At 48.9% G+C, this 24,290-nt stretch overlaps 1 pseudogene; it reads right to left on the bottom strand.

The window, feature by feature from the left end:
* Positions 1-12,729: 12,729 nt before the first annotated feature.
* The window catches only part of LOC149346791 (uncharacterized), a 47,968-nt pseudogene continuing 36,407 nt past the window's right edge, over positions 12,730-24,290 (bottom strand).

Raw genomic sequence — 24,290 nt, 5'->3', positions numbered from 1 at the left:
GCATGGCACATGAACACGCAGTCGACAACACTTCTCCGCATGACGGTAGCGCGCCTAGTCGACAGTGAGTGCGCTAGACCGAATGCTATCGAAGAACCATTTGATTATCTGAAGTATGCTAGTCAAATATACTGATAAGTATACAAGTGTACTAGGAATAAAAAATAGTCAACATTCGTTACTGGCGGGGACATCCCGCCAGTAACGAAGGAGGAAGTAAAGAAAGCTTTGGGAGCAATGCAGAGGGGGAAAGCATCTGGTGAGGATCAAGTAACAGCAGATTTGTTGAAGGACGGAGGAGAGATTGTGCAAGAAAAACTAGCCACCCTGTATGCGCAATGCCTTGTGACCTCCAGCGTACCTAGAGTTTGGAAAAACGCTAACATTATCTTAATTCATAAGAAAGGAGACGCGAAGGACTTAAAGAATTACAGACCGATTAGCTTACTGTCTGTTGCCTACAAGGTATTTACTAAGGTAATCGCTAATAGGGTCAGGACAACCTTAGACTTCAATGAACCAAAGGACCAGGCAGGCTTTCGTAAAGGATACTCGACAATGGACCATATTCACACAATCAATCAGGTGATAGAGAAATGCGCAGAATATAACCAGCCCCTATATATAGAGTTCATTGATTATGAGAAAGCATTCGACTGAGTAGAAACCTCAGCAGTCATGCAGGTATTGCGGAATCAGGGTGTAGAAGAGTGCTATGTGAAGATATTGGAAGATATTTATAACGATTGCACAGCTACCATAGTTCTCCATAAAGTCAGTAACAAAATTCCAATAAGGAAAGGTGTCAGGCAGAGAGACACGATCTCGCCTATGCTATTCAGTGCCTGTTTACAGGAGGTACTCCGGGGCCTGGAATGGGAACAGTTGGGGATAAGAGTTAATGGAGAATACCTAAGTAATTTGCGATTCGCTGATGTCATTGCCTTGCTAAGTCATTCAGGACATGAACTGCAAAGCATGATCAATGAATTAGACAGGCAGAGCAGAACGGTGGGGCTAAAAATTAACATGCAGAAAACCAAAGTTATGTTCAACAGCCTAGCAAGGGAACTGCAGTTCGCAATTGGTAGCCAGGTGCTGGAAGTAGTAAGAGAATATGTCTATTTAGGGCAGGTAGTGACAGCTGATCCAGATCATGAGAGGGAAATAACTAGAAGAATAAGAATGGGGTGGAGCGCATATGGCAGGTTATCTCAGATCATGAGTGGCAGTTTACCAATATCCCTCAAGAGTAAAGTATACAACAGGTACATCTTACCGGTACTCACCTATGGGGCAGAAACGTGGAGGCTAACAAAGAGGGTTCAGCTTAAGTTGAGGACAGCGCAGCGAGCTATGGAAAGAAAAATGATAGGTGTAATGTTAAGAGATCGGAAGCGGGCGGAGTGGGTGAGAGAACAAACGCGCGTTAATGATATCCTAGTTGAAATCAAGAGGAAGAAGTGGGCTTGGGCAGGGCATGTAATGCGAAGGCAAGGTAACCGCTGGTCTTTAAGGGTAACGGAGTGGATTCCAAGAGAAGGCAAGCATAGCAGGGCGCGGCAGAAAATTAGATGAGCGGATGAGATTAAGAAATTTGCGGGAATATGGTGGCCGCGGCTGGTGAAGGACAGGGTTAATTGGAGAGACATGGGAGAGGCCTTTGCCCTGCAGTGGGTGAAGTCAGGCTGATGATGATGATGATTATGATTAATGAACAAAAAAGAACTACAAGAAGACCTAAAAACGCGCTACATAGGGGACACAACCATCGTAAAGCTGCCGGATTACCAAGGCAAAGAAAATTCTAAGCTGCAGAAGCAAATCGAGCAAGCAGAGGTCAGGGCAGAATTGAGCCTCCTCACAACCAAATCAGCAGCCGGCCCTGACGGTGAAAGCATACTTTAACGTATTCCATACACATTTCGTTATGGCTTGTGACCCATTGTTGAACAGAGGTCAATGCTCCACCGTGTTAAAATCGGCCGCGTTTCGATGGATCGTGTGTTGTGCGACGTCAGTGCACGTTAACGATACCCAGGTGGTCGAAATTATTTCGAAGCCCTCCACTAGGGCACCTCTTCCTTCCTTTCTTCTCTGAGTACCTCCTTTATCACTTCCCCTACGGCGCGGTTCAGGTGTCCACCGACATATGTGAGACAGATACTGCGCCATTTCCTCTCCCCTCCCCCCCCCAAAAAGAACAATTTTCAATTTTTCAATTAAATCCATTGATCCATATTTTCGATATCCGGACCTATCTCTACGCAGTTCATGTTGGAAAATATTGAGCTTCGCTCGCAGTTATATTATTTCTCTTTTATTTTTATAGTCCCACTTCAATAACATTCTGTTATTGTTAGTTCTCCGTGTCCTTGATCTTTTCAGTCCACCTGAGTAACGTCATAATCAATCGACGTTACACCCAAAGCCATACGTTTCTAAGAGCTGGCTATATGAGCGCTTCTCACCTGAAGCGCAAAGACGACGACGAATACCTAACCTCGAGATTACCAGTTTTTGAGGCAACAACAAGAACTGCGTTAAGGCCAAATATGTGCAACAATTGCGGGCAGAAATTTTGAAAATGGGAAAATTGTAAGATACCTTTACGGAAATATTGGAAGTAATATTCCATTCTTCTGATCTTTCTTTCTTTCTTTCTTTCTTTCTTTCTTTCTTTCTTTCTTTCTTTCTTTCTTTCTTTCTTTCTTTCTTTCTTTCTTTCTTTCTTTCTTTCTTTCTTTCTTTCTTTCTTTCTTTCTTTCTTTCTTTCTTTCTTTCTTTCTTTCCTTCTTTCTTTCTTTCTTTCTTTCTTTCTTCCTTTCTTTCTTTCCTTCCTTCTTTCTTTCTTTCTTTCTTTCTTTCTTTCCTTCTTCCTTTCTTTCTTTCTTTCTTTCTTTCTTTCCTTCTTTCTTTCTCTCTTTCTTTCCTTCTTCCTTCCTTTCTTCCTTTCTTTCCTTCTTCCTTCCTCTCTTTCTTTCTTTCTTTCTTTCATGCATTCTTCCTCACTTCCTTTCTCTCTCTTTCCTTTTCTCTTCCTTTCTTTCCTTCTTGCTTTCTTTCTAAGTGTTTCCATCGATTGCAAAAAGCTTCTGATGATGGCAAAGACGTTAATAGAAGCAAAAAATTCAAGACTGCCATCGGGTGGTCTGAGAATATGTTGATGGCTATAGTGAAATGTTAAATTATATGAAAAAGTTGCGTTCATAACAGGTTTCCCGCTCAAAAAATGGTTTTGTGCAGAGTTGTTGGGTATGCACAACTGAATGCAACAACTTCCTCTATGAAATTCACGTACACTCAAGACAGCAATCATGCCGCACGCCACACCTTCATCAGCAGAATCGCACATTCGCAGCATATTACCGAATTCAGGCGCCTCACCCCGCTGCCACCGAATATTACACGAGGAAAGTTTATGGAGAAGGAAGTGAAAATGAAAAAGTAGCCTTGTGCCTTACCGGTACATGTCGAGCGTTCTGGATTTCCCAAATTTTGTTGCGAACGCAACAATGCGCGAGTGGCCGAGCCATTTCGCGGAGCTGACGAAAGGCCATACTGCGCATGCGCCAGGAGCAGTGACGTCACACGGCGCACAGCTGGCGCGCCGCCGCCGTCGTTGCGCGGGTGACTCAGAGGTGGCGCCGCCGCGCTCGCCAGTTGCACATGCGCAGTAGCGGCGCATATAGCTAGCGTGCCGGGGCCGCCCCCGCTTCCGCGCGCTCTCCATCGCCTCTCTCTCTCCTCGTTGCTTTCGCAATCCTCCAGGTTTAACCAGTGCTAAACCACTGCCAATTTTTTAACAATACGCGCCCCTCCGTTTTAATACACGAATGGATAGGTCGCCTTGAAAACATTTTAGAGCGGGAGCTCTACTCTTCCCGTACAAAGCTGAAGGTCATGTGGCTATGAAATTTGACCTTCAAACCAGGAGGAGCGGGGGCCTTGCTCTGACGTCATGCCACGTGACTTGCCACGCCTCGCCACAGCTGCGCGCGAAGCGCCGACGGCGCTCGCTCGCAACTATGCAATCACGTGACTCGCTGCGTCTCGCCACATCTGCGTATGCGGAGCCGACGGCACTCTCGCACTGCCGGAAATTGCGTGACGCGCCGTTCGCTATATAAAAGCGTGTGCTTGCCTTCGTGTGCTTACCTAACAGAGCTTTCGTTCGTCTTAGTAGGTGTAGGTGGATTGTACCACAGCTAATTTTTTCTCCCGTTTCGGTGTCGCACTTGGAGCTAGAATAAATTTGTCCAAAATTTTTCAATAATGTCTAAGTACTCTAAAATTCTGAATAATGTACTAGAGCCTTATGCCTAGACAACTTTGAAACATGGTACCAAAAATTTTAATCTTACGGCTTCAGTTGACTTCATGAGCTGACGTTTTAAAGAGACAGCGTTAGGCGGGCCATGAATGCGAAAACTGTCCGGTGTCGACGTCTGTACAAAAACGCCCACCTGTCAACCGTCGCAAGTGGTACCTCCTGCCTTGGTTGGCAGGTGTAAGGTGGAGAGGTAGAATCCCCCTCTCTACTTTTAGGGGCGAGGAGAGAGGCCGGAGTAAGGCCCACTAAGCAAAAATGAAAATGGCTGAGAATGAGTCACCAGAAATGAATAAAAGAAGCGATTACGAATGAAAATGGAATAAGAATAGAACGTAATTTGAATATAATTAGAATTGGGGCAGAACCAGAATTGGAATAGACTGGCGGGTGAAAGACAATGGAATCAGAACTGGAATAGATTGACGGGGGAAAGAAAGATAATAAGGTATTTCCTCCGCATCAGTACCACTGATCGCCCCAAATGTTCTTTCCTAACTCAGTTTTTCTTCGTGTGGTTCTACATCCATGGCTGCACTACACAAAGCAAGTAGGCACTCCCTTGACAGCAGGTGGTTACATTTAGGGTTACTGCAATACAGTAACTGTACTGTGGCAACCCCACCTCAATTCTTTAAGTGCTAGCCGCAACGCTCGCCTCAATTTAGTTCGTTACCGCTACGCGGCGCTAGCGTGACTTTAACAGTGACTTTAACAGTGACTAAAGCCGAAGGAGAGGGCTGAGTCGGGCTGGTTGGTTCATGTTGAATGGTACGACGAAACAGCGCTGACGGAGGAGACGGAATGAGTAGAGACAAACACATGCGCTGAACTAACAACCAAATGATTTATTGCGAAAGAGGTGCAATATAAAGCAGCAGGTCAAGCCGAAGCACAGAAGTGAAGGGAAGCAAATGCGGGACGAACATGACATGAAATGCATACGGGAGCTATCAACTCATCACTTATTAAGAAAGGCGAGCTCTTGTGGGAATGAGCCAGCGATTGTTGGCTTACACATGAGTTACGAAATTCGTGAATGTGAAAAGCCTCTGATATCAGGTGCGAGGTGGGATCTCTATACTTGGCGATGATAGTGGTTCGGTTCAGAAACGCCTCACAAGCCACGTTTACATGAATGCGACAGAAGTCGACTCCAGTGCATTTTTTGAGGGAAAGTGCAAAAACGTCGAGGAAGGGAGTAGAGGGCGAGTCGCGCCTTTCCTTCTCAAAACTTGGTCTTTCCCTCAAAAAGTTGACTGGAATCGACTTCTGTCGCATTCATGTAAACGCGGCTACAGTGCTTGCAATCTGCGGAATGAATGATAATGTTATTTCGGCGTGTCTGGTTTACAATATCTTTCGCGTGTTCGCGTAGTCGTTCATTGACGCGCCGTCCGGTCTCCCCGATGTAAAAACGGCCGCATGACAGTGGGACCTTGTCGACTACACCACAGCAACAGCAGACAAATTTATTTCGGTATTTCTTTTGACACGCTTTCTTTCCACTTTCCTGGTTCATATTCTTGCACTATGTGAACACGCGAAAGATATTGAAAACCAGTCACGCCGAAATAACACTGTCAATCATTCTGCAGGTTTCAAGGACTGTGAGGCGTTTCTGAACCGAAACACTATCATCGCCAAGTATAGAGATCCCACCTCGCGCCTGATATCAGAGGCTTTTCACATTCACGAATTGCGTATCTCATGTTAAAACTCTAATCTGGGCGAATTGGTTCATAGCTTGAAAGGGGTAAGTACAGCCTCTGTCAACAGTTTGGAGCCCAGGGGGTTTGCTTCTGAGCCACACTGTGTGGTTCGTAATGCATCTACAGCGCTCCAAATTTCCTGAAGGTAAGATGATTTCTGGTTCTGCCTCCTGCAATGGGTAGGGCTGCCACGAATGCTTCAGAAGTCCCACTACAAGGCTTAGAAGCAAACCCCCTGGGCTCTATACTTTTGACAAAGACTGTACTTGCACGAAAGACGGGACGAAAACAAGGGAACGAAACAAGGGGCGAAAACAAGGGAACAGCCGCCGCGGTGGCTCAGTGGTTACGGGGCTCGGCTGCTGACCCGAAAAGACGCGAGTTCGATCCCGGTCGCCGGCGGTCGAATTTCTATGAAGGCGAAATTCTGGAGGCCCGTGTGCTGTGCGATGTCAGTGCACGTTAAAGAACCCCAGGTGGTCGAAATTTCCGGAGCCCTTCACTACGGCGTCCCTCATAGCCTGAGTTGCTTTGGGATGTTAAACCCCAATAAACCAAACCAAACCGAAAACAAGGGAACACATGTCGTTTGTATTCCCTTGTTTTGGTCCCGTCTTTCGCGCAAGTACGTACCCCTTTCAAGTAACTCATGTGTAAGCCAACCATCGGTAGCTCTATTCCCACAAGAGCTCGCCTTTCTTAATCAGTGACGAGTTTATAGCTTCCGTATGTATATGCCATATCATGTTCGTCCCGCATTTGCTTCCCTTCCCTTCTGTGCTTTGGCTTGTCCTGCTGCTTTATATTGCCCCCCCCCCCCGCCCCCCCTCTTTGGCAATAAACCATTTGGTTGTTAGTTCAGCGCATGTGTCTGTCTCTTCTACTCATTCCGTCCCGTCCGTCATGCGCTGTTTCGTCGCACCATTAAACTAAAGTCCCTCAATGATGTTACTAAAGTACAGTCTTTGTCAAAAGTAACCACGCTGCACGTTTTTTTTCTCAGTTGTATATTAAAGCTATTATGCCAGCCCTCAAGCTCTAAATCTCTGTATGGTAAGAAGAACCCCTGTTCTCACTTTCAAAGAACTTTCTGATCTTTAGGGAAGCCGTGAGGGCTCGGTTATGCGAATGCGAAGCAAACCATGCAGCCTGGTTACTTTTGACAAAGAGCCGCCGCGGTGGCTCAGTGGTTACGGTGCTCGGCTGCTGACCCAAAAGACGCGGGTTCGATCCCGGCTGCGGCGGCTGGAATTTCTTTGGAGGAGAAATTCTACAGGCCCGTGTACTGTGCGATGTCAGTGCACGTTAAAGAACCCCAGGTGGTCGAAATTTCCGGAGCCCTTCACTACGGCGTCTCTCATAGCCTTAGTCGCTTTGGGACGTTAAACCCCATAAACCAACCAAACCAACTTTTGACAAAGGCTGTACCTTGATTCTGAAAGTGGCCCCTTTCTGTAAACTTTGCCCCTTTCTGTAACTCTCGCACTTTCTCCTCGCCTGTCTCGCTACACCGCGCTTATCTGAACAATGACTGGACCCTTCGGCCGTCGCCCGGGGAACGAGCGCCTAATGATAGTTTTGCTTGTGTTTTCGTTTTTCGTCGGCGCTATGTGCAGGGGTCTGCCTAGATCTGCTGCTGATCGAGCTCCGTTGAGTTACGCGCTGGCAGTTGGAACTCTATTTTTAGTGCCGCGTTATGCCCGATGGCGGTGCAGTTCAGTAGTGCGCGAATCGGCGTGAAAATGGCTTCATGGTGTTCGCGATTGCTCGAGGAAAAAAGTGACATCAGCCGTAGGAAAAAGTGGGTGCACAACATTGCCCTAACGGACATTGTTCCGACAATGCACACCGTCCTTGGCGAGGTACAGTGCATTTCCTAGTACCCTAACTTGTGTGTATATTTGAAACTTCTCGCAAGATCATCAGGAAGCTGATAATCTTGCTTAATTCGCTGGTCATTGTGCGTTGTTTCGCACGCTATCTTTTCCATTTGACGGCATTGCTCTGTGTGTTCTATTCGCGACTGTTGGTGTGAGGAATATGCCTGTATAGCCGCTTTAATTTCTGGATCCCAATGTGGGTTTCCGTGAAAAAAGTTTGCGTCGCAGTCGTTAATTTTTTTTTTTTTGCTAGCAAATACGCGTGCTTCTGACGCGGCGCAGAATAAAAAAACATGTTGATTTTCGTAGTGCACACGGCGGTCTTTCCCCCGTGTGCCCCAGAGTTCTAGTGTGGTAGCTTTGACGGCGTTATGCCATCGTCTGTATAGGGGTGATAGGGGATGTTAATCTTCAGAGCGATCGGAAGCACTCCCTTAGTGCATTCCAGGGAGTAGCGTAGATGAGTCATCGAAAGAATATCATCTTTCCACCACTTAATCTAGTCTTCCATTCCCACCAGCAATAAATTAAAAAAATTTGAGCCAAACCCATGACCAAGCTGACTTCTGCAGTAGTCAGTAAAATTAACGAAAAATCACAAAATAAAATTCTTCTCTTTCAAGCAGCCGTGAAATCTTTATTCACCAGCCAATAAAGCCGCTGCATGTGCATTACTCCGAGGAGCCAAGCTTAAATTTTTCGGCCTGAAACTTGCTAAAAAAATACATAGCGCGTAAAAGAACATCATAAACCCGCATTTTCGCGAAAATGCAGCGCTAGGTCAAATCTGCATTTAGCGGAGCGTCAATGTACCGAGAAATGTTGAAGAATATACAAAAATAACGTACGTCTTATGCTAATAAAAGCTGTGCCGTTTTGAGGAGAACGCAGAGTGAATTCATCGTTTATTCCGCAGGCGCTCACGTTTAGCGTATTAATTGCTCAAACGAGAAAGAGATAAAGGTCGCTTGTGGTAGAGTCAAGCATGTCGCATCACTTTGTAGTGGTTGTGTTCAATAACAGAGCATAAAAAATTAGCTGTGACTTAACTCAGTTATACCTGGATGTGCGTAGCGAGAGGTACGGTTACTCTTGTTTAGCTTGATTATCTCTACAGTTACATCTTTATCGTTTAGCTTGGTACCTCTCAGTGTTTAGGTTTTGTTGTTAACTATCGTTAAGCTATGGCTACGTTAAAGGCAAAACATTTTTGAAGTGCAACGCATTTATTTTCAAAGTCTTCATCTTGTTGTTTCTCAATGGCCACAAAGACGGCTCGATGGTCGGTGAAGTGGCAAGCAGCCGTCTCAATGGCTCCGACACAGTACTGGTGTCGGCCCTGGCACGACATGGCGAACTAGGCGACGAACCATCTTCGTCTGAATCCACTCGGCTGGCCGCTTCGTACTTACGACTTTTCTCGAGGCATGCGGCTCGTTCTTCCTCCGTCTCCTCGGCTCGCTGCCTCCTCCTCTTGGTTTCGTTCCGACGACGAAGCCTGGCTTCTTTCTGCCTCTTCGACTCACTTTCCATATCTGCCGACGAATCCCACCGTTGCTGTTGTTGCGACTGAGGGAAAAATGAAAAGGAAATTGCACGCGCCTGCCAACTGGCTCGAGCCGAGCCACCACCGCTGCCACGTGCAGATAGAGGAGAGTTAAAAGATCAGAGGAAAGAGAAAAAGAAAAGACGCGCGTCGCAGCAACAACCCCGTCCGCCAAAGCGGACGCTGGCTGAAAAAACAGATAAGCGGCCGAAGCCGCCCACCGAGTCGCCCCTTCTATATATACTATGCAACGCCGGCTCCTCCTCTGACGTCATGCCAGATGGCGCGGCGAGCGGCGCTGCCAGCTGCGGCGGTTGCTAGGCAACGGCTCAAGGTCGCGGTCTGGCCACCGGCCACATCGAAACGGCGAGAATACGGGCAATGTAGCTCTCGCTACAAAAAAAAAAAAAGCGCCAACGCACGCTCACGTGTGCCAGCGAACACGTAGGGCCGGCGAGCGATCGATGGTCTTGGAAGGTTGCTGTGCGTACAGCCAACAGCAGGGTAATCGAGGAGGAAAGCGCGGGAGTGAAGAAGAGTGCATGCTTTAAGAGTGACTGGAGGAACTACAGGATCGGCTAATTGCAGAGACCTCGGTGCTTGCACGCGCCGGCTTGCGGCTGCTTCATTTCTTCCTTGTTGCGTCGCGGGGCACCACCAAGAGAGTACTCTACCCCATAGCCGTGGAGCAGGCTAGAAGGGGAGATAAGGAAAGGAGGATAGGGTCAGCCATATCTGGCTGGCCCTTGCAAAAAATATGTGCTGGTGGTACCCTTACTTTGTACACATCTGCCTGTAGTTAGTAGTTACTCATGGTCTTTATTAGCAATAGATGAATGCTACGCTTGAAAATGCCACTCATCAAAATTAAGCGTAATAAGAGGTATATATTGAAGGCTACACACGCCTAAGCATCTACATCATGATGATGATAAGGTAACCGAAAGGTTCCATAAAGACGTGGAATCGGCAGTGAGCAGACTAAAAAATTAGGGGGACATTTTGCCTCATCCTTAATGGGTCCCTGAAAAATTGTTTGGGGTTGCCTATAATACGCTTGCATTATGTAGAGTAGAGGCCACCAAGTGCTCGTGCCGCGTACTGGACCTCAAAAGCAAACCGATCATTTGCAATATAAGTAGAACCCCGTTCATAGGTTTTTCACCGGACCGGGCAAAAAAAAAACCTAACAGCCGGGAAAACGCAACAGTGAGGAAAGCACCGAAAATTAATGAAAACAGTGCAGCTTTGACTTGAAACAATTTATTTCCGCAAAGTGACCCTAGGACTTTAAAAAATCGAGAATGGTGGATTGCAGTTTCTTTCGCTCGCTGGAAAAAACAACGCGTTTCTCAATAGCCTGGAAGGCCGCATTGCTGTCAGCGTCGCTTTGCGGTGCGACGCACATACCTGCGGAGGAGGTCCAGAGCCGCGACGGCTTCTCCAAAAATCTGATCTGCCAACTCGCAGGAATCATGCGGCTCGCCGTCATCGTCATCGCAGTCAGCGGCTTCGCTTACAACCGAGTTCGCAACGATCTCGGCAATGCTCTGACATTCCGACGTCACGACGGCAGCATCCACGGCGACGTAGTCCCCTCATGCGATTCCCGTGGCACCCAGCGCAATGCACAGCCTCAGTTAGCTCTTGATCACAAGAGGCTGCTTACTACTCTTCACGGTTGGTTTATGGGGTTTAACGTCCCAAAGCGACTAAGGCTATGAGAGACGCCTTACTACTCTTCATCTTCCATGGCAGTTTCCACTTCTATGCGAAGGCCACACCGCACGCAGCAGTGCTGTGCAGTTCACGCGCTCACTGCAGTCCACGCTGAAGCGACGTTGTGCACAGCGTCAAGCACTGAAATGTTCGTAGGCTGCTCGCCGCGCTGCTCCGCGTAGGCCGCTCTGGCTGCCTGTCGACTGCGTTTAGTACGTCCAGCTTTTCTGTCTGGTCTGGGTCTGGGGTATTCCTAACTCATTAACCAATTTTTGTTTCCGGCGTAATCAGTTTACTTAGCGTCCTTATATGTCAGTGACATTTTAGTCATGTTACGACCTCATAGTCAGAATTTAACTCGAGTTTTAATCACTTTGATTCCACAGCTCAGCGCGTGACGTCACAACCCTTTCGATCAATCTTGAATTGATCGAAAGCCGTGCGTGTTTGACAACACGCACGGCGTTTCCTGCGAACGTCCGCTCGTGTTAAAATGCAGTGCGCTGTACGGCTTCAATGAGAAGATAGGCAAGAAGCGCGCGAAAGGCCACGCAGGGAGGGGGGGGGGGGGGGGCTATGAGAAATTAATACACGAGTTGGGACAACGTTGAGAGACACGAGTGGGCACAGTGGGTGAGCAAACGTACGCTGTTTAATGCTTTCCTAGCCTTGATCAAGCAGAGGAAATGGGCATGTGCAGGGCATACAGCATGTTGAGAACAGATAATCAGTGATCGCTTATGGGACAGTGGATTTCGAGGAAAGGCAAGCGAGTGTCAGTTGGCTGGAGTAGATTAGGGAGACTTTGGCGCTGCGTGGCCAGAGCTGGCACATGAAAAAAATATGCAGGGGGCACTTTGTTGACCTCAAGTGCGGTGAGGCGAAAGCCTTAAGCCCGGTGTTGCTGCTTGTGTCACCACTGATGTGTAGTTAAGATGTTAAGTACACAATCGTTTGTGAATCTTAAATGCTGGAGACACTGGAGGGCTTTTAGGAGGCATCCGTCTGATTCGACGCCTTTCTGCTAACACTCTCCAGCGTGCTAGACAAGGAGAACTACGTATGCGTTGGTAGGAAGTAGCGTAGCCATTAGCACGCTCGGCTGCGGAGGGGAAGGATGGTGGTTCGAATCCCATCGTGCACAAAGATTTTTTTTCTGGTTTGACTGGAAAAAGCGTGACACCTCTGCTGACAACCTTCTGCTGACAACCTTCTGTCGACAACCTTCTGTCCGCAACGATGAGGCATTAAAGGCTTTCACCTTAAAATGTTTGCTGGAGATCGGTGCGAAAGGCCTTTCTCCTGCAGTGGACGCAGTAAGGCTCATGTTGTTGATTATAGATATACATAGATTGCTGGTTTCACCATCGATGTGTGTGCATTGGGCCGGGTACTCGTTGGGGAGAGAACTGCTTATGATGGACGCAGACGCACGGAAGGGGGATAATACAGCAGTGTACAACGATATACATATTTTATTCGTGGGCAATAAGAAATAAAGTAAAATCAATACCTTAGTGAACAATTGAGGACTGCAATTCGTTACAGTGCGAGGCACGCCGCGTGTTTGGACGAGTCCGTGTAGTTGTCATTGAGGAAGCGGGCCATGCGCTTCAGCCTAACTGTCCGCACGTAGCGGCCGAAGACCTGCGTCCGCTGGCACGACATCGTGACGCTGTCGTAGTTCACATCGTAAACGGAGACGGTGAAGACGACTTGCGTCAGGTTGTACTTGGCGTCGCAGAGCTGCGTTCGTGTGAGCACCAGACAGGAGCAGTTAGTCGTCGCCCTAACATACGCTGGCTACAATTTTACTTCATCTTATCTAGTACTATCAATGGCTACTCTACTGCGCAAGAACAGCGCTCAGCAGGACCAGGGTACTATGCATAAAGTAAACAATAACACTCTGGGTTGCAAGGTGCTAATAGATTCATGACTGGAGTTTTAAAGTGAAAGCTCTACTACTCGAGGTATAACTCAGAGCATCGCCTGGCTTTGCGCGTTTGACCTTGAAGCCTGACCAAGGTCAAACCAAGCACACACCTCCATGACTAACAATGTATGACTGTGTCTTGCTGCGCATATCCATGATATGCCTCTATGGATGATCATAGCTAATGATCAGTAACCACGTGACCGATGACCAGTGGTCGCTTGACCTTTGACATTGAACTTTAGAGGTGATATTCGCATCGCCTGATGTGCATCCACGTGACCATGCATAACCATGTAAAACCAAGCCTTCGCTCGTCTACTAGGTTCAGCCATGTTGAATTTTTTGAATTCCGATGGATGGGGAACTAAGTTGGGCGCAGTTTATCGCGAACATTTAAAGTTTAAAAGAAAAGCGTGCCACGTTTCTTAAATATAAGATCAGAGCTAAGTCTGGCTTTGCGTGTTTGAATATAAGATCAGGCTTCTGCATGTTAAATAATTCCCGGCACAGCTGCTCTCTGCCATAGTAAAATTGGCCAACTCCACATATTCACCGCGCATGCAAGCTAAGTCACCTGTGTTAGTGACGCCACAGTCGTTTCACCAGCGCGTTGCCGACAGGTTGCATTATACAATGCTGATTACGAGCACACCCAAAATAATAAACTATAAACCATATTACTTCATCTCTCCTAAGCGACCAAAAGCGCCAATCTCCCTTATGATTTGCTCAGTAAGGCATGTTGACGGGCTAGTTGGTTATTCATCTTTAAACTTGGGAAAAACCCACCTAGGCGCAAATGATTTCACGACACAAAAAGAGACGAGGAGACAACGGACAGGCGCCAACTTCCAACTATTTATTGCTCGAAAAAACACACACATTTATAGTCTCAGGCAACGCCCACATCTACACACCGCGTGCCTTATCGCAGCCCTGACTTATCGCCTAGCACGAACATAAGCTTGTTGTTGCCGAGGACACCGATATTCCCCCTGAGAGTGCTGTGTTCGTCCCTGTATGCGCCGCCTCTGTTTCTGACGCCACCGTTCTCTTCAAGCCTTCCACCCTCCTTGCCTCTCGCCGACGTCTCTCTCTTCCCTTCGCCGTCATCGACATTCACGACGGTGCTGCCGCAATCCTCGTCTCCAACACCTCATTCTCTGCGCTTCCCCTGCTTCGTGGCGAGTGCCTTGGTCATTTTGAAACCGCTGACTTCATCTCTTCCTTGGACACCGATGCGCCCTCCTCCAGTCTCGACCTCGCTGCCCTCACCCCACGTGGCGCTCCTCTCGATCACCCACTGCCTTCGGACATTTTCGACCGCTCTATTGATCCCGCCCTCGACACAGTTCAACACGCGCAGCTTCTTGTCCTGCTCAATCAGTTTCGCTCATCGTTTGACCACCAGTCCTCTTCTTTGGGCCGTGCGACCACTGTCGAGCACCACATTGAAACTGGTACACATACTCCTCTCCGCCAGCGCCCCTACCGTGTGTCCCTTCACGAGCGCCGCCTCATCGCTGAGCAAGTGGACGACATGCTACAACGCGGCATTATTCAGCCATCTGCCAGTCCTTGGTCATCCCCAGTTGTCCTGGTGAAAAAGAAGGATGGCTCGATACGATTTTGCGTAGACTATCGCCGGCTCAACAAAATTACGCGCAAAGACGTCTACCCGCTACCCCGAATTGACGACGCCCTTGACTGCTTGCAAGGCGCCGAGTTCTTCTCATCTCTGGATCTTCGTTCCGGCTATTGGCAAGTCCCGATGTCTGCGTCCGACCGTCCTAAAACGGCATTCGTTACCCCTGACGGCCTATATGAATTCACCGTAATGCCTTTCGGTCTGTGTAACGCTCCCGCCACGTTCGAACGAATGATGGACAACATCTTGCGCGGCCCCAAGTGGAACATTTGTCATTGCTATTTAGATGATGATGTTGTGTTTTCGCCCGATTTTTTGACGCATCTCCAGCGCTTGCGCCAGATATTGAGCTGCCTCACCCGTGCTGGCCTTCAACTTAACCTCAAGAAGTGTCACTTTGGCGCCCGGCAACTGACAATACTCGGCCACCTCGTATCCAAAGATGGCGTCCTACCTGATCCTGACAAACTCCGTGCTGTGGCTGACTTCCCTAAACCGACCTCTACGAAACAGCTGCGCCGATTTGTGGGCCTCTGCTCCTATTTTCGGCGCTTTGTCCCTAATTTCGCCTCTATCGTCGCGCCCCTTACGAAACTCCTCAATGGTCCCGCCGACCTGTCTACGTGGGACTCTGCCTGCGATGAAGCTTTTGCTACGCTCCGTCGCCTTCTTACTTCGCCCCCTATTCTTCGGCACTATGACCCCACTGCTCCTACTGAGGTGCACACCGACGCAAGCGGAATCGGCCTCGGTGCTGTCCTGGCCCAGCGCAAGCCCGAATTTTCTGAATACGTTGTTGCGTACGCCAGCCGTGCTCTCACCAAAGCAGAGTCGAACTACACCGTGACTGAAAAGGAGTGTCTGGCCGTAGTGTGGGCTCTCACGAAATTCCGCCCATACTTACATACTTATATGGCCGCCCGTTCACCGTCGTTACTGATCACCACGCCTTGTGCTGGTTGGCCTCCCTCAAAGATCCCTCAGGACGCCTTGGCCGCTGGGCGCTCCGTCTTCAGGAATTCGATATTACCGTAGTCTACCGGTCGGGCTGCAAGCACTCCGACGCCGACGCCTTGTCACGCTCGCCACTGCCCTCTCCTGCGCCCTCTTCCCCCTTACCTGATTCCCTACTCGCAGCGCTCACTACTATGGACATGCCCAATCATCAACGCCAGGATCCATGGATTTCGTCCCTGCTCGATGTCCTTCGTGCACACTCTCCGTCCTCCTTCCCTCGAGCTCTTCGTCGCCAAGCTTCCCATTTTGCCATCCGCGATCTCCTGTACCGCCGCAACTATCGACCGGACGGCCGAAAGTGGCTCCTCGTGATTCCCCGACACCTTCGGTCTGAGATCTGTGCGCACTACCATGCCGACCCTCAGAGCGCTCACGCTGGATCACTAAAAACCTACGAGCGACTACGGCAGAGGTATTACTGGCGAGGCATGTACAACTTCGTTCGTCGCTACGTTCGCTCCTGCACCGCCTGTCAGCAGCGGAAGTCGCCACCTCGACCCTCAACTGCCCCGTTACAGCCATTACCGTGCCCGGCTCGCCCTTTCGATCGTGTGGGCATCGACCTATATGGGCCGCTCCCCTTCACGACCGCCGGGAATCGATGGATTATAGTTGCCGTGGACCACCTCACTCGGTATGCTGAGACCGCTGCCCTACCTGCGGCTACTGCTCGCGACGTCGCCCTCTTCCTTCTTCATTACTTCGTCCTGCGTCACGGCGCTCCGCGAGAACTTCTCAGTGACCGCGGCCGTGTTTTCTTGTCTGAAGTTGTTCACGAGCTTCTCGATGCGTGCCACTCAGTCCACCGCACCACTACTGCTTACCACCCTCAAACTAACGGCCTCACCGAACGATTCAACCGAACTCTTGGGGACATGATCGCCATGTACATTAGCTCCGACCGCACTAATTGGGATCAAGTCCTTCCGTTCGTGACCTATGCATATAACACCGCATCCCAGGCAACCACCGGCTTTTCCCCTTTCTTTCTTTTATTCGGGCGCGAGCCTTCCTGCCTCCTGGACACCATCCTTCCCTACAACCCCGACAGCTCAGAATATACTTCCCTTTCTGACATACCCGCCATGCTGAGCAGTGCCGCCAGTTGGCTCGCTCCTTCACCGCCGAACGTCAAGGACTCCGCAAACATGAGTCCGATCAAGACACGCCCGCTGCACACTTCTCCACTGGATCATTGGTCTGGCTCTCTGTTCCGGCTGCGTCCAAATTTTCGGCCAAGCACATTGGTCCCTACCGTATCTTAGAGCGTACGTCACCTGTCAACTATATCATCGAACCGGTGACACCTTCTTTGGACCATCGCCGCCGTGGTCGCGACGTCGTTCATGTCAGCCGCTTGAAGCCTTATTACAGCCCTCTCGTCGTCTCCTCGCCTTGAGTCGCCAGGATGGCTCCCTCTTTCCGCCGGGGCAGTTGGAATGAAGAAGATGATACAGCACCACCACCAACGACGACGAAGCGCTAGCGCCGCCCGTGGGAGGCTCGTGCTGGAGAACTGCCGCTTATGTGCCGGTCCCTCGCCTCGCTCGTTCTTAGACTTCTTGCGCCAGGGTCTTCGTCGCCGGCGCTTGAAGGTGCCAATAAACCGCTCTACACACGCAATGAAATTCCTTATGTATAGTACTTTAAACACGTATTTAGAATACCTTCCCGTTCTTTGCGTCATTTACCAAAAATTTATAAAACATCTAACCCCACTCACGCAGAGGAGGCAGCTATTGCATTAGCTGTAGCATCTAACCCCAACGCCGTTGTGCTCACTGATTCCCAGAACGCCTGTCGCAACTTCAATAACGGATTAATTCACAAGTCAGGGTTGTCATTGCTGACTAAGCATCCACCCAACCAGGTCTCAGTCATCTGGTTCCCCGGTCACCTGGAACTACCAGGAGGAAACGAAGCCGCCCACAGGCATGCCCGAGCTCTTCTATACCGGGCGTCTCCCAGAAAGGAGTACCCAACACCACACAAATCCCTCAACAAGTTAGAAGAGAACACCCTTAGGAGACTACAAACCAACACATACCGAACACCAGTTAAATTACACCAATGGTACCCTACAGTATACTCTCCGCAGTGTCCACATTGTGGAGTGGTAGCTAACCTCTACCATATGGTGTGGGCTTGCCAATATAATCCCTTAGTTGACCCCATTCCCAACCCCTCGGAGGAGCAGTGGGAGGCTATTCTGCTCAGCGATGATCCTGACCGTCAGCACTGGCTGGTGGGGAGGGCCAGCGCAGCAGCAGCAGCCAGTGGACTACCGGACTAGGCGGCCCACCCACATGTTCTGAGAACATTGAAGAAATAAAGATGTTTGTAATCAATCAATCAATATAAAACATTTGCGCAACGACCCAACGACGTTGTGGTGACATATTTTGAGGAAAGGAAATGGCGCAGTAATAGTCTCACTTCTCGATGGACCCCTCAACTGCGCCGTAAGGGAAGGGAGGAAGGTGGGAGTCAAAGAACGAAGGGAGAATAGGGTGCCGTAGTGGAGAGCTCCAGAATAATTTGGACCAACTAGAGACATTTAACGTGCGCTGACATCCCACAGCACACGGGCGCCTTTTGCGTTTCGTCTCCTTCGAAACGCTGCTGGGTCCGAACCCGGGTACATCGAATAAGTAGCCGAGTGCCCTAAAGTCTGAGCCACCGCAGTAGGTAGTACAACATTTACTTTTTAAGCGCTCGTGTCTCCGACAGCTGACGACACTGAGACTAGGGCGGCAGAAAGTTAGTCCCAACAATTCGCCTCACAGGTGGGCAATGGGGGGTGGGGGGACGGTGAAGGTTGTTGGAAGTGCATTTTTACCAGTAAGTGCCCGGATGTGCGCCCACTGGGGTGTGGTGTGCATCAAGGGTGGAGGCTGCACGCACGCTCGCACACGCCCCCCCCCCCCCCCCCGCAAACACAGTGTGGTTATTTTTGGTAAAGGAGGCTATAATGCTAACGCAGTGAAAAAAAAAAACAACTAAAACCGTATTCATACTCCGAGTTGGATTCGTACTAGTGGCGGCGCAACAGAAAAGCTCCGTTTAGAGATGCCTTAGGCTACTCGGCCATGTCCTACGCTTCTTGTTATCTTGTTTGCATGGCATATTAGCAACCTTTCTGACCCTCCTTGGGCCTCGCTTGATCTCGTCGAATTCAAAGATCTCGGTAGAAGTCCTTACGCCACCAAGACTCCCTTACTCCGCCCGCACATAAAAATTCCGGAACCAGTCAGGAGCCTGAACTTGCACAGCATATTCCTCTTGCTGTAAAGAGCACTGTTCTCTCAACAGTGAATTCGCTGAACGCGGCAGTTTTGCGTGTTCATCCATCATTCGGGTTTTCCACAAGCTAAGTGGTCCTTAAACACGGAAGAGTTCGCACGGAATTCCGAAGTCTTTCATCGCAGACAGAAATGTTGCAGTGAAGTGCATGATCTCAATGTATTTTTTAACAGACTGCTGAATTTTGTGAAAAAAAAACACAGCATCACGACAAAAAAAAATCATTTTGTGGCTCAAGGATTTCTCGTTGCTCGCACAGGTGGCTCAATGACCACGGCACACTTACCACGGCACAAACGCCTTCTTGGCGCGAAGGTACGGCCTAACGCGTAATGTCCATGTTTGAAGCGTGAAAAAGGTTATACCGGCCTTTTGAAACTACAGTCGAGCCCATTTATCAGGAGCCTGACGGTCACGCGGATTCCGTTCGTTATATCCGATGCTCGTAGTAAGTTGACTCTCCGTAGAACAGCCAAAAATACTAAGGCCGCTAAAAGTGGCGTTTACTTCTTATAGAACTGCGTTATGCGCGCCTGCTTGTGCAAAACAGAGCCTGCAGCGCCTCTTTGCAGGCTATCTAGGGCAGTCATTTAATCCTCGTCGACACCCTTGTTGCCAACTATCAAATTTAGGGACTATGTATAACTAATCATGGTTGAAGTATCCCCGGCAGCTGGTGGCACGCCGGCAACATAAATAAAATTCTTGGCAGTACGGGACGGCTCGTACTTTGTGTTCAACGTCTTCGTCAGAGCACGCGCTTCTGCGATTTTGTGGTCCGCAGAAACTTAGTTATCCGAGGAAACATCTGGACAGCTAAGGGTAAACGAAGCGTTTTCACAAATCTACATGCGTCTGGTCACGTGTGTTTCCAGCTTCTTGTTCCGTTTCTGGGCTCATGCAGCGACGAAAGTAGCGCCGCGCTCGTGGCACCGAATGCATCAGTTGTAGCGCCCGCTCTATGACGCTGCCTGCACTTGGTAGCAAAAGATGGAGCCGACTGGGCAGACAATGCATACCACGTGACCAGCATGACTAGTAAGGCTTTTCTCAAATCACTGCTGTTAGTTGATCCATGACCATGGTCAGTAGCTTCACTTTCGGTGATGTTCCTTTACCACGCCTACAAGCCGCCGCGGTGGCTCAGTGGCTATGGTGCTCGGCTGCTGGCCCGAAAGACGCGGGTTCGATCCCGGCCGCGGCGGCTGAATTTCTTTGGAGGAGAAATTCGAGGCCCGTGTACTGTGCGATGTCAGTGCACGTTAAAGAACCCCAGGTGGTCGAAATTTCTGGAGCCCTCCACTACGGCGTCTCTCATAGCCTTAGTCGCTTTGGGACGTTAAACCCCATAAACCAAACCAAACCTTTACCACGCCTACCGGGCTTCTTCTACCTGGGATGCTTTGGCCAGCCGGCGAACACGCAGGAAAATATTGCCCTCGTAGGCCACCGACGCGGGCTTGGCCGGCGATTACTTACTGCTTCAATAGAATTATAACATACCGTTACCGTGTTTATGCTACCGTTTACAGTGTTTCCAGACGCCGGACTTCCCGGTTAGCGCGGCGCACTGCAGTACCCCCTTTTATTGCATTTTTGGGTCGACATATTCGTTCCTGGGCGGTGTCGTGAAGGTTGAGAGGCGCTCTCTCATATCCACGCTTACTGGAAGCACTACCTCTTCAACTCCGGGGGTATTTTACGGCGCGTCCTCGTTCGCTATAACCGAGTGGAGCGGACAAAGTTTTTGACTGTATCTGCGACGAATTGCCATTGCCCTTATGCATATTTTGACGGCAGCACCGTACCCGTTCGTAATAAGGAAGCGTATATCTGAGGCCGTTATAGGTGGGCTCGATCTATATCCGCTGAATTCGCTTTAATATATTACACATGTATCAAAGAGGCTATAGGTAAGGCTGCAGATATATGGGTAGAGGAAGCAATGACCGATCACAACCTTAGTCATTTTTTGCCTTGTGGAGAGATCGTACAGGTGTCCGAAGGAAAAGTGAATAGTGAGAAACCCGAATGTAATGGCATAAAGTTCTCTCACGACCATGTCCACAAAAGACAGACAAGCACTTGATGGGCTATTTAGCACAGTGGCCAGAAAGGGCTTGTTTCGTAGGTTTGAAAGTAAATCCCCTGAAACAAGTCTGTGGACAAATGGTGCACGGCTGATTCACCAGACTCTATCAAGGGCCCAAAAAATCTGAAGACGCACAGGCTCTCTTTGATAGCGCCCCAGAAAAAGTTACAAAAATTCTATGTAGTGCAAGCATACATTCTTCCAAGCAGAATGCTGCATTTATAAGAATGATGCAACACAACATCCCAACGAAGATGTTACCAATTTGCATACGTGCAGAAAAGAAGCGTTCTCAACCCATCCAAGAGTGTGTTTTTTTATCACACTCTTTTTATCAGATCAAAAGACGTCGACGTCATCATAATAAGCTAAAGTTGTAATTTGTCCCTGTGCTAGGGAGAAGCCACGATTAGCTGTGTTTTTGAAGATACTGAGCCATAGGGCTCGAGATATATAACACGAGTCACAAAAGGCGGTATCGAAGAGGTGATTGAATTAAAATATGTTTGGTAAGCTCTGGAGAGGGAGAGCCAGTGCTTCCAAAAGGCTCTCGTTGGGTGGGGGATGAGCAGTTGAAGGGTTCTCACATATTCCCGTAGCATGTAGGAAAGGATGGGGGGGGAGGTGAATGGCAAGTCGGTTTCGGGGGGACAGAAAGGTGTCTGTATACAGGTGCCGATACATGACAGCTTCCTTTCTGAATAGTGCGCGGGAACGCAGAGGCCGCGTGCGGGGGTCATGTCGGCACCCGCGCAAGTGCACTGCGCACAAGAAATTCCTGACTGACTCCAGCTTCAGGATGACCAGTCACTCGCGCGACGGGTTCTCCGAAAGTGCTCAAGCTGGTGGGTTTTGTAGATGCAAAATCCACTGGCTTTTCGCCTTATACCTAATAAGACGGATTATACCGTACCCAGCCGATATACATTAATTTCGATTTCATTGCATTTTGCGGCTCTTGCCGTAAATACGTCTTTTTGCCACGAAAAAAAAAACAAAGTGGGTAAAATGAGAACATATCGCATTACACAAAATTTTTGCATTTTTACTTTATATATCGATGCGCCAGAAAAAAAACTAAACAGCATAAAAAGGTTGATTAAAATCTATCTACATTCTATTTTTTTTTTGGTCCTGAACCCGTTTGAACCGGTTCAGTATGGTCCGAACCGGTTCGAACCGGAACGGAATGTCGCTCTGGAGCCGAACCCGGAACTGAACCCGAAAGGTGTGAACCCGAACCTGAACCGAACCCGAAAAAATTCCGGTTCGACACCCTGCCCCAGAGCTTATCCGGGCTTCCTCCCATTGGCTGCAGCTGGCGCGGCACTCCTCAGAGCTTACCCAACTTACTTCGAGGCTTCATTTCCATGCACACAAGGCGGCTTTTTCGTTAGCGAGGCACCTAGCTTTAGCGCACTAAAATAAAAATTAATCGGATTGTGATTACGCGACGAATTGCCGAAACATCATTATCCATGTGACTCAGTCGGACTGGATGCGGCGGCTTAAGGGTTGTTATAGTGTCGGCGTCGTGACAAAGCGGACCGCACCTGCCATGACTGGTTGTTTGGACCCTCCCTCCTGTTTCTGTTGTCACGATTGAGGACAGGAGCGAATGAAGTGACTCCTCACGAAATACGGTCCCTGGAAATGTATGACGTGTAGTGGCACCAACCTTTTGCCGGTATGTCTGGTGGCTATCGAAAGCGAAGGTCTGCTTGAAGCCAGGTCCCTTGTCGTACGTGGTCAACGTTTGAGCGTCCCGGTCGAGTCGCACATTCTTGGTGTAATTTGTGTTTGTCATGTCGCAGACCTTTATTCAGGGAGAGAGAGAGAGAAAAGTAGCAAGCGTAAATATGACATTTACAAGGTATTGTCGCGTATCATGTGCCGCCGCGGTGGCTCAGTGGTTATGGTGCTCAGCTGCTGTCCCGAAAGACGCGGGTTCGATACCGGCCGCGGCGGTTGAATTTATTTAGAGGAGAAATTCTAGAGGCCCGTGTACTGTGCGATGTCAGTGCACGTTAAAGAACCCCAGGTGGTCGAAATTTCCGGAGCCCTCCACTACGGCGTCTCTCATAGCCTTAGTCGCTTTGGGACGTTAAACCCCATAAACCAACCATAAACCAATCAATCATGTGCTCGCAAAATAACGAATAGTGTAGCATCGTCCCTTAGCTAACGAAATGCTGATTTTACGAATAATCAATAATGCGCTCTAATCCCGCACAGAGTAAGGTCCAAATCACTTCCTTAACCTTTTCAAAAAAAAACATCGTTATCACTACATTCTGCCAGTTAATAGACCTAAATTCGAATTTCAATATCGAAATTTTCTTTTTGCCGCTAAAACTTTAGAAATCGATATGTCGCCAATTAATAACAGCTGTTTGAAATGCCATACTGAAGACCTCGTAGGAGTTGGAAGGCCCGGAGACGGCAGGCAATTTTTTATCCAACAAATGCGTTCGTGTGTTTCCTGCGACAGTCGTCAGCAGAATGACAGACAAGGAACGATATTTTTCGTGCACGCAATACCATGAAGCGCAATTAAGAAGTCCGTTGTCGACAACTTATACTATCCAAACATGTCGGGAACAAGAGCAAATTTTTGCAGGCTTAATGCGTTTGTATTGCTCGAGGTCCGTCCAGTCTGAACACAGTCTAACCCACGGCTGTCATAGAACTTGAGGCCTGTTCCTTACGAACATAAGTGCGAGAATTCATAACATCACATCCGGTCAAGTTATTCCCCTTCTTCAGAACCTTCTCATCTGGTCTAGCTATTCCCCTTCTTCAGAACCTTCTCATCTGGTCTAGTTATTCCCCTTCTTCAGAACCTTCTCGACTGGTGCAGTTATTCCCCTTCTTCAAAACCTTTAGAACTACTAACCTTACTCGCTGCAGCAAGCCCGTACGTGATGTATGGGGATCAGTACTTTAACATAGGGCGACCGGCGTATTGTGTTTCCGCCCCTTCAGTACTTGTGTTTTAATAGTGTCTTTTGTAGAACAATGATGATTAATTCTAGCCTTAGAGCAGGACGGCGGCTTGATCGACTGGCACAAGTTGCGGTGGCTGCCTAGCTTTCCTTGTAACC

This window comes from Amblyomma mixtum, chromosome 4 (genome assembly GCF_055824585.1).
Source record: "Amblyomma mixtum isolate Tamu chromosome 4, ASM5582458v1, whole genome shotgun sequence".
Classification (NCBI taxonomy): Eukaryota; Metazoa; Arthropoda; class Arachnida; order Ixodida; family Ixodidae; genus Amblyomma; species Amblyomma mixtum.
Note: the sequence above shows the minus strand (reverse complement) of the source record. Positions and strands in the feature narration are given on the sequence as shown.